The sequence below is a fragment of the Kogia breviceps genome, chromosome 10 (assembly GCF_026419965.1).
Source record: "Kogia breviceps isolate mKogBre1 chromosome 10, mKogBre1 haplotype 1, whole genome shotgun sequence".
Classification (NCBI taxonomy): Eukaryota; Metazoa; Chordata; class Mammalia; order Artiodactyla; family Physeteridae; genus Kogia; species Kogia breviceps.
Genome location: NC_081319.1, coordinates 102,900,382 through 102,910,992, shown reverse-complemented (window position 1 = coordinate 102,910,992; position 10,611 = coordinate 102,900,382). Strand labels below are relative to the sequence as shown.

Sequence of the window (10,611 nt, the reverse complement as noted above, 5' to 3'; positions counted from 1 at the left end):
CGGCAAAGGCCTCAGGGACCCAAATTCAACACCTTCCTTCCTGTCTCCTTTGAAAAGCACACACCTTCACCCAAAAAGTGAGAGAGAGAAACTCAAGACTTTTTCTTCTTTCCATTTAGATGCCCAGTTAGGGTCTCAAACCTAGAATTTAGTTTGTCCGTAACTTCTCTGAGCCAATGCTTCTCTTAAGGCAGAAAAACAGGGAAGAGGGGTGATCCGCGTTCCCTTTCTAGCCCGTCACTGCAAAGTGGTCCCCCACCCTTCTCACACACTCACACCTACCTCACTCACTCTCACATCCACACATACACACACCTCTGGTTGAAGAGTGATGCAGCTGCTGAACTTATGGGGCGCAGCATGTAACATCTGCTTTTTTTTTTTTTTGCAGTACGCAGGCCTCTCACTGTTGTGGCCTCTCCCGTTGCGGAGCGCAGGCTCAGGACACACAGGCTCAGCGGCCACGGCTCACGGGCCCAGCCGCTCCGCAGCATGTGGGATCTTCCCGGACCAGGGCACGAACCCGTGTCCCCTGCATCGGCAGGCGGACTCTCAACCACTGCGCCACCAGGGAAGCCCTAACATCGGCTTTTTAATTAAGTGCAACGAGTCAATTATTAATCGACACCAAAACCTAAAGTGTAGGTGTGGCTGAGATCACTAATGCCACAAGAGACCAGGCCACGGATGCCCGGGGCAGCTACAAGCCCTAAAATATGTCTAACCTGCCCGTTAATACTGACTGAGCAGTCAAACACATGGTCACATCGTGTGAGACCCAAAAGACCACAGGGGTGCCCTCAGTCTCCAAACATCAACATGAAACCCAACCAGAGGGAACAGCTGAGAAAGGAAGGAAATCCTGACACAAGCCACACCCTGGAGGAAACTTGAGGACATTATGCTGAGTGACATACATGACATAAGGATAAATACTGCGAGATTCCACTGATATGAGGGCCCTAGAGTAGTGAAATCCATAGAGAAGGAAAGCAGGGGGGAACGTGCTCGGGGCTGCGGGGGCAATGGGCAGTTTGTGTTTCATGGGGACAGAGGTTCCGTTTGGGACAACGAAAAAGTTCTGGAGATGGATAGTGGTTGCACAACGACATGAATGGACTGAAGGCCAGTGACCCGTACACTTAAAGATGGTTAAAATGGTACATTTTATGTTATGTGTATTTTATCACAATTTTTAAAAATAAATGAGAGAGAACAAATAATCCCACGAAATTAAGAGGTAAGCAGTGCAGTCTGGACCAAGAGACCCTCTGAGGTCGTGGAATTCAGGGAAGACTTCATGGAAGAGGCATCCGCACCCCCCACCCACCCCGTGCACCCCCTCTGAATAAGCCGTGAGGGGCTGGCTGAACGGGGCAAAGGGTAGGGGCCGTCTTACACTCCAACGACATCTATAGGAACTGAAGGCCAGGTCTCAACTGCTGAGAAGGCCCAGTCACCAAGGCATAGTGTGGCATGGTTGACGTGACCACATAATATAAATCCCAAAGACCCAGTTATGTTGCGAGTAAAGGGGCGCTGCTGATAATTACCCCAGACAAATGGCACGGGGTCACCTGGGGCACAGCAGGAAGAGCCCAGGCTCAGGAATCAGGCAGACCTGGGTCAAGTCCTAGCTCAGGCACTCACTTGGGCAAATTACTTTCAGCCTCTGAGCCTCAGTTTTCCTACCTGTAAAATTTCTAGCTCATGAGGTTACTGGGACTATCAAAAATAAGATGAGAGGACTTCCCTGGAGGTCCAGTGGTTATGACGCTGCACTTCTGCTCAGGAGTCATGGGTTCAATCCCTGGTTGGGGAACTAAGGTCCTGCATGCCGCATGGTGCAGCCAAACAAAAATTTTAAAAAATAAAATGAGAAAAGCTCCAGTCCAGGATCTTGTATCTCTAAATAGTAAAGTCTGTAATTTCTTATCTGCAATTCTGAGATCCAAAAAGCTCTGAAAACTGAAAGCTTTCTAAACTCATCTGGTGGCAAAATTTAACGGCGACCAATGCCCGGCAATTTAGAAGCTTTATGTCACTTGGTGTAATTTATTCCTGTTTCTCTGCAGAAGCAGTAATGTCTTTGACGACAGAGGGCTGCTCCAGTCCCCGCTGGGCGTGGACGATCCTTCCTAAGTGCAAACCTTCTGTATGAGGTTGGAAGGATGAGGACTCTAATTATAGTTTCAGTGTCTTATACAGATTTAAATCTCTTGTCACCTATAGATACAGTTATGGGAAGTTATATTAAGTGGAGAACGGCATGTTTTTGTTGTTGTTGTTTTGTTTTGTTTTTTTGGCCGCTCAGCATGCGGGATCTTACTTCCCCGACCAGGGATCGAACCTGCACCCCCTGCAGTGGAAGCTCGGAGTCTTAACCACTGGACTGCCAGGGAAGTCCCCCAAAATGGCATGTTTAGTTTTAAAAAAAGCAGCATGTAAAATAATGTGTATTCTCTGCTCTTCTTTATTTTAAAAAGACATCCGCACACATGAGCTCATCTAAGCATAGACCATCTTGAGAAGCATCCTTGAGGATGGAAACAGGGGTTGCCTCTGGAAACGGGGAACTGGGGTCTGGGCAGAGGAAGATTGATACCGCACGGCGCTCCCTCTTACGTATATTAAGATATTTATTCCACATAACGAATACATTTTAAAACATTAAATTAAGACATGAAAAGGCACTGTACATCCATTAGGGTGACTTTTATTAAAAAAAAAAAAAAACTGTTGGCAAGGATGTGGAGAAAAGGGAACCCTCGTGCTCTATCGGTGGGAATGTAAAATGACATGGCTACGGGAAACTATCCTCAGAAACTTAAAAATAGAACACAGGATCCAGCAACTCCGCTTCTGGGCACCAACGCAAAGGAACTGAAAGCAGGGTCTCAAACAAGTACCTGCACCCCCGTGTTCATAGCAGTGCTATTCAAAAGCTGGGAACGGACCAAGCGTCCATCAGTGGATGAATGGTTAAACAAAACGTGGCATATACATATGATGGAGTGTTTTTCAGCCTTAAAAAGGAAGGAGATTCTGACACATGAATGAACCTTGAAGACATTATGCTCAGTGAAATAAGCCAGTCATCGAGGACAAACTCTGCATGGTTCCACTTACATGAGGGCCCTAGAGCACAGTCAAGACTCAGAGAGACAGGAAGTAGAAAGGTCGTTACCAGGGGCTGAGGGAGGGGTAGGGGAGTATGTAATGAGGACAGAGGTTCAGCTTGGGAAGATGAAAAGTTCTTGAGATGAACTACAGTGATGGTTGCACCACAATGTGAATGTACTTAATGCCAGTGAACTGTACACTTTAAATGGTTGAGATGGGGCTTCCCTGGTGGCGCAGTGGTTGGGAATCCGCCTGCCGATGCAGGGGACGCGGGTTTGAGCCCCGGTCCGGGAGGATCCCACATGCAGCGGAGCAACGAAGCCCGTGCGCCACAACTGCTGAGCCTGCGCTCTAGAGCCCGCGAGCCACAACTACCGAGCCCGTGCGCCACAACTGCTGAGCCTGCGCTCTAGAGCCCGCGAGCCACAACTACTGAGCCCGTGCGCCACAACTGCTGAAGCCCTCGCACCTAGAGCCCATGCTCCGCAACAAGAGAAGCCACCGTGATGAGAAGCCCGCGCACCACAACGAAGAGTAGCCCCCGCTCGGCACGACTAGAGAAAGCCCGCGCGCAGCAACGGAGACCCAACGCAGCCAAAAATAAATAGATAAAAAATAAATAAATTTTTGAAAAACGGTTAAGATGGTAAATTTTATATTATGTGTCTTTTACTACAATTAAAAATAAAGTTAAAAGAAAAATTTCTTGCATCACATTTCCCTTTGGACACTGGGCTGCTGGAGCCGAACCTTCCCGCGAGCTGTGCAGGAGACAGGCAGCGCTAGTTCAGGGCCATCTGAATAATGCATGAGTCCGAGGGCTGTGGTCAGGGAGGGTCCCCCCACCCCGCAGGGCTCCGCTTGCCCAGCTGACCGCGGAGTGCCCTTTGGGAAGGCTGGGTTGGGCGGCAGTGGAGCAGGTGCTGGGCTCGAGCCTGACATGGGCCAGGCTGGGGCCATCATGATGTCAGTGCAGGCTGCCCAGAGCCGGGGCCCGCTGCGACACACCCCAAGGAGTCACAGCAGGACGCTCGGCCTAAGCCATGCGTGTCCCCGGCAGCATCCAGTCCTGCCACACAACAGTTGAGGGGCCCCCGGTTCCCTTCGAAGCAAGTCATTTCCTCTGCCCAGGGCTCCTCCTCAAAGTCTAAGAAGGCAAATAGAAAGAGGAAGTAAGAATATCCACCTCTTTCCTTGATACTTGACACCCACGCTTCTCCTTTCATCTTTTCGGTCTTTTATTTTTTTTCTTTCTTAAGTTAAAGGAAGGGCCTTTCTGGCAGATTAGAGTATTTGGATCATTTCTATGCACCAACTGGCAATTTCAGCTTCATTTCTGGGTTTCTTCTTACCCCACATGGCCCCGTGTGAGGCTCGAACCCCAGGCGCCCTGAACAGGGATGCTCGCCCACAGCTGTCCCCGTGGCATCCCTGGGTCCCAGGCGCCTCAGAAGCTCTGTCCATTTGCCAGTTAGGAAGACAGCGCCCTGCCAGGGAGTTTCATGGAGAAAATGTTATGGGGAAGAGGTTACCGAGATGCTGGAAGAGCTGAAAAGCCAAACCCGGACAGGAGTCCCAGATGGACGTACCCACACGCCCAGGCTTGGAAAGAGAACGCTGTCAGCACCCAAACTCTGGGCAGCCTGGAGAAGCTGAGACCAGGGAAGGGACCGTCCCACAGGCGGACCGCCGTCAGGGCCCCAGCCGGCTCAGAGCCAGGCGGAGGGGACGCCTGGCTTCGCCCTCCCTCCAGCCCTCCCGTATCCCCTCGTTGGCTGCTCTTGGCTGGACCCAGCTGGACGCCAGGCAGCGGCAAGGGAGCCTGGGAGATGTGGTTTGCAGAAGACAGAACACAGCTGTCCAGGGCAAGGCAGAGGAATCGGGCAAATGGCTGGAGAGTCCAGCCACGGCTGTTGCAGTTGTCCCAGCCTCCGGGGGGATATTTCTGCTTTTTTTTTTTTTTTTTTCCCAGTTGTTGTTCTGTCCTAACATTTCTCTTTTAGATGCCCCATATGCAAAGGAATTGAATTAAATTTGGACAGAATGGATACTTTTGAATTAGATGGATACGTTTAACTGCCAGGCCGGCCCACCGCTTGTGAACCCCCAAGTGGGTATGTGTCCCCTGGCTCTTCCCTTGCCTGACCAAGCGCCCCCCCGACTCGCCCCTCGCCGCGTGCCCTCTGTCAACGAGGACCAGACACCAACGCTGCTGGACTCCAGCCGGGCGCTGGGGGAAGAGGCGGCGTAACAGGCCTCCGGGGCACCTGGAGAGGCAGGAGCATTGCTTCCGGCGCCAGGGCTGGGCTTCCAGCTACAGAGGGCAGAGGCCGCTGTGGTCCAACGGGCTGAGCACGGGTCAGGATTCAGCGGAGGCACCCAGCCTTGTGTGACCTTGAGCCAAACATCGTTGTTAAGAATCAACCCGCTTTTCAAGACAAGGGAGACACGACCCAGAACGTCAGCAAGAGGCCCTGAGAGGTAAGTGCACCAGGCCGGCAAAGCTCAGCATCCGCAGCCTGCCCTTCCCCGGAGGCGGCGTGCGCTTATTATATCCGATCTCATGCGTCCTTGAGAGCACCCTTGTGAAGGAAGGGGAGGGGTTTTTAGCCCATCTTACAGAGAGGGCACTCAAAGTACGCAAGCGCCAGCACAGTGGGTGGAGCTGGTATCGGATTCAAGGCCACGTGAGTGTCAGCCCCGACCCGTTTCTACTGAATCAAGGAGGACCAGTTACCTCCTCAGCGCAGGGCCATGGTACAGTTAAGGAGCAACTTTGCATTCGGCCTAGGGAGGGGAGAAGTCACACGGGGGAAGAGGGCGAGGGAGCAAAGGAAAAAGGAAGGAGCGAGAAAGCAGAGGTGAAGCAAGGGCCACGATGGGCAAGTCGGGTGGGAACGCGCAGATGAGAGAATGACTCTGCACCCTCTCGTAATCACGGCCCGTGACGGAACCGCTCTGCAAGACCGCCATGCCTCCCACCATCCCTCCCTGGTACTGGAAGCTGTCCCCACCCCGACCCCGCCCCAGTTACTTATTCCGAAGAATAAAGAGCCACTCCCCTCCGTTTCTAATCTGGGGTAGGCCCGCCACCTGCGGAGATTTTCCCTCCTCCCGGGGGCCCAGTTTCCCGCACTGGGAGGCTAGTCCCCTTGCTGTGAGGTGCCGTTGTGGAAGGTGGGAGAACAAATACTCGGGTGGCTGTGCCGCGGCTCCAACACGTTTCAATGCAACTGAACAGTGAAACACTTTCACCTGCGTGGACAGGGGGCCCACGAGGTCGAGGCGCCAGGGTCCTCTCCTTCCCACTCACAGCAGCGTTATCTAGGCTGCTGTCAGAGACAAGCCCTTGCAGAGGCTGGGCGGGTGTCGTTCACCAGGCACACCAGGGCGGGGAAGACGCAACCAAGGGCCCGCTCTTCCAGAGCCTCTTGCTCTGACCACGGGTACTCACACTCCCGGCCCCGCTGGAGCCCAGGACTCTGGCTGAGTCTTCTGCTAAAAAGAGAACGATCATCTTCTCCAGTTTAGACACCCAAACTCACACCACCAGATCCAGACACACACCCCAATTCCACTTTTGCTCATTTTCAACCCAAGGGATCTTCCAGAAAGTAGCGCTTTATAACCGAAAAGCTCCCTGGACAGCCGGCAGGGCGGTTCCGGCGGATCCAGGCCATCGCTCTGGCTGCGCCCCGTAAGCCAGGAGAACTCACTGCCCGGCCTGCCCAGCTCCCTGTTTGCCGGTGGGGAACCTCCTGAAGGTGCTCGAGGCAACAATTGCCGTGCTGTGTCCAGGGCATGTAGGAAAGTGACATTTATTCCTGGGTTAACGTTTTTTTTTTTTCCTCTCTCTGCCCCCAGGGTCAGTAAACAAACAAGGTGTCCTTGGAACAGAGGTCTCCCTTCAGGCACCTCCCGGTTTCTGAGCACAGCTCAGCAAAGACGCCACAGCCCTCCCCCCGGCCGTGTGCAGACGGGCATCCTCTGGGTCCTGCTGCAGCGTCTAGGGGTCGCCAAGTTACGGATGGGGACAGGTGCTCCTCAGTCAGCGCAACCCACCCCGCCTTAATTCACTTTCCCTGGAAACCTCTTGATTTCGGAGTGAAAACCCCTGGCTCCTCTCAGGCTAGCCTGGATCTGCCGAGGTGCGCTGCTAAATTTAATTGCCAGTTTCCATGCCATGTGATGGCGTGGGGCAGGCCAACTCACCCTGTTAAGCTAGCCAAGGGGTTTTAAATAAATGCTTTCTGACGGCAAGGACGATAAAGATTCCTGTTATTCAGCGGCGTGCTTGGAGAGTGGGTCGGTCCAAGGCTCGCAACGCAGCAGGAGCAGCCGCGGTGTTAATCTCACAAGATCCCTCGGCGCTGCCCGGCAGCTACCAAGGAAGGCTAACAGGGCCTGTGGAAAGAGCCCCCTCCCAGATCAGGAGGCCTCGCCAGCCCAGTCTGTCCCAGGTCTCTGTGACCTTGGGACACAAATAGCTCTGTGGGCCAGCCTCAGCTTCTCTATCTGAAAAGAGGAACTGTTAACAAAAAATCAGGAGTAGCAGCAAACGCTCGCAACTTTCGGGAAGCATGGCCATCCATCTACAGATACAGGGCTGCCGGTGAGATCACCCACAGAGCCCCGCCAACAAGCCCTTCAAAGCAAGCAGCGTTATTCTTGCTCACAGCCTTTACTATACCGAAAGGAATCAAATGCTGATGATGTCTGGGTTCTCCCTGATTATTCCCTTAAGAAGCCCCTCCCCATCTTCCTTCCAACGCTGCTCCGCGTGGTCTGAGAAACGGCAGCATCGGCTGCACCTGGGAGCCTGTGAGAAATGCAGAGTCTCAGACCCCACTCCGTTCCTGCGGAATCAGAATGTGATTCCGATTAACAAGCGCCCCAGGGGATGCATGTGTATTTTTTTTAAAAATTTATTTATTTCATGTATTTATTTTTGGCTGTGTTGGCTCTTCATTGCTGCACATGGGCTAAGAGTAGCGGGGGCTACTCTTCACTGCGGGGCGCGGGCTTCTCATTGCGGTGGCTTCTCTTGTCGCGGAGCACGGGCTCTAGGCGCATGGGCTTTAGCAGTTGTGGCTCGCGGGCTCTAGAGAGCAGGCTCAGTAGCTGTGGTGCACGGGCTTAGTTGCTCCGCTGCATGGGGGATCTTCCTGGACCAGGGCTCGAACCCATGTCCACTGCGCTGGCTGGCGGATTCTTAACCACTGCGCCACCAGGGAAGCCCCTGCATATGTATTTTAAATGTCAAGAAGCACTGGTCTAAAACAGTGGTTGTCAAACTTTAGTGCACATCAGAATTCTCCGGAAAGCTCATTTAAACATTGCCCTCCACCCCCCACCTCCAGAGTTTCTGATTCAGTAGGTCTGGGATGGGGCTCAATAAGTTTTATTTCTACCAGGTTCCCTAGTGATGGCAATGCCACGGGTCCGAGGACCACACTTTGAGAACCACTGGTAGTATGCCTTGTGGCAGCTGTTCTGTGGTACCTTACTTCCCAAGTCACTGAGGGTCCATGATATCTCTTCTTTATGTACTCTGGCCCCTGAAATCCCTGGAATTACTGCATTCTTCTCTTAATATGTCTTAATTCCTAACTCTTTAATCATTTTTGATATCTTGAGTTCAGCCCATGTTTCTTTTAGGAAGTTCTGCACTAGGCATGGAAAATCAGAGAGTTGGTGCTGCACAAAAATGAGAGGATTTCATGAAAAGCCTACTTTTTACCCCCATATGGTTGTTCTAAAATTCCCCCCCTTTTTTTTTTAAACGAGAGTTATGCTGCTGGTCTATAGGGAGTTTGTTATGAGTACAAGTTAACCATGTTGATTTACTACAGTACAATTTTTATTAAATTTTTTAAATCACGTGAGCAATATAGTAACACGTGTAATTAAAACAATCAAGACTGAAGAATAATAAATTAAAAGCAAAAGTCAATTTTTATGTCCCCACTATCCCCATCCCCTATTCCATTCTCCTCCCAGAGCTAATGAATGCTGGCAACTATGTGTGTATTCTTCTGGGCCTTTATACATGCATATATACATAAAGAGAGAGAGATCTGTTTATACGTACATAATAATGCCATAAATATAGTTCTGCAACTTTCTTTTATTAACAATATTTCTTAGAGATTTTTTCAAATCAATAAATAGACTCTAGCTCATTCTTTTTAGTTTATGTTTTTAACATCTTTATTGTAGTATAATTGCTTTACGTTGTTGTGTTAGTTTCTGCTGTATAACAAAGAGAATCAGCTATACGTATACATATGTCCCCATATCCCCTCCCTCTTGCGTCTCCCTCCCACCCTCCCTATCCCACCCCTCTAGGTGGTCACAGAGCACCGAGCTGATCTCTCTGTGCTATGCGGCTGCTTCCCACTAGCTAGCTATTTTACATTTGGTAGTGTATATCTCCAAAATGTACAAGCAGCTCGTGCAGCTCAATATCAAAAAAACAAACAATCCAAAAATGGGCAGAAGACCTAAATAGACATTTCTCCAAAGAAGATATATATACAGATTGCCAACAAACACATGAAAGGATGCTCAACATCACTTACCATTAGAGAAATGCAAATCAAAACTAGTGAGGTATCACCTCACACTGGTCAGAATGGCTATCATCAAAAAATCGACAAACAGGGGCTTTCCTGGTAGCGCAGTGGTTGAGAGTCTGCCTGCAGATGCAGGGGATACGGGTTCGTGCCCCGGTCTGGGAGGATCCCACGTGCCGCGGAGCAGCTGGGCCCGTGAGCCATGGCCGCTGAGCCTGCGCGTCCGGAGCCTGTGCTCCGCAGCGGGAGAGGCCATGACAGTGAGAGGCCCGCGTACCGCAAAAAAAAAAAAAAAAAAAAATCTACAAACAATAAATGCTGGAGAGGGTATGGAGAAAAGGGAACCCTGTTACACTATTGGTGGGAATGTAAATTGATACAGCCACTATAGAGAACAGTATGGAGGTTCCTAAAAAATCTAAAAATAGAACTAACATACGACCCAGCAATCCCACTACTGGGCATATATCCTGAGAAAACCATAATTTAAAAAGAGCCATGTACCACAATGTTCACTGCAGCACTATTTACAATAGCCAGGAGATGGAAGCAACCTAAGTGTCCATCGACAGATGAATGGATAAAGACAGGACAGGAATAAAGACACAGATGTAGAGAATGGACTTGAGGACATGGGGAGGGGGAAGGGTAAGCTGGGACTTAGTGAGAGAGTAGCATTGACATATATACACTACCAAATGTAAAATAGCTCATTCTTTTTAAATCTGCATGGCTATATTCCACAAAAGAAATATATCAAAGTTTATTTACCATTCTGTTGATGGTTTTGCTATTACCAGTAATACTCGGTTAGCATTCTCATGAGGTTCAACTGAGAAGTGGCCTCCAAAAAAGTGTTATCAATTTACATTACATTTACATTACATTACAAAGTGAGCCACTTGGAAAGTGG

At 50.5% G+C, this 10,611-nt stretch overlaps 1 long non-coding RNA gene across 1 annotated transcript; it reads right to left on the bottom strand.

Moving 5' to 3' along the window:
- Positions 1 to 3,761: 3,761 nt before the first annotated feature.
- LOC136794935 (uncharacterized) lies at positions 3,762 to 6,914 on the bottom strand. The gene is made up of 2 exons (XR_010842400.1): positions 6,691 to 6,914; positions 3,762 to 5,705 (listed from the first exon to the last, which is right to left on the bottom strand). It is a non-coding gene; the product is annotated as an uncharacterized lncRNA (long non-coding RNA).
- Positions 6,915 to 10,611: the final 3,697 nt, after the last annotated feature.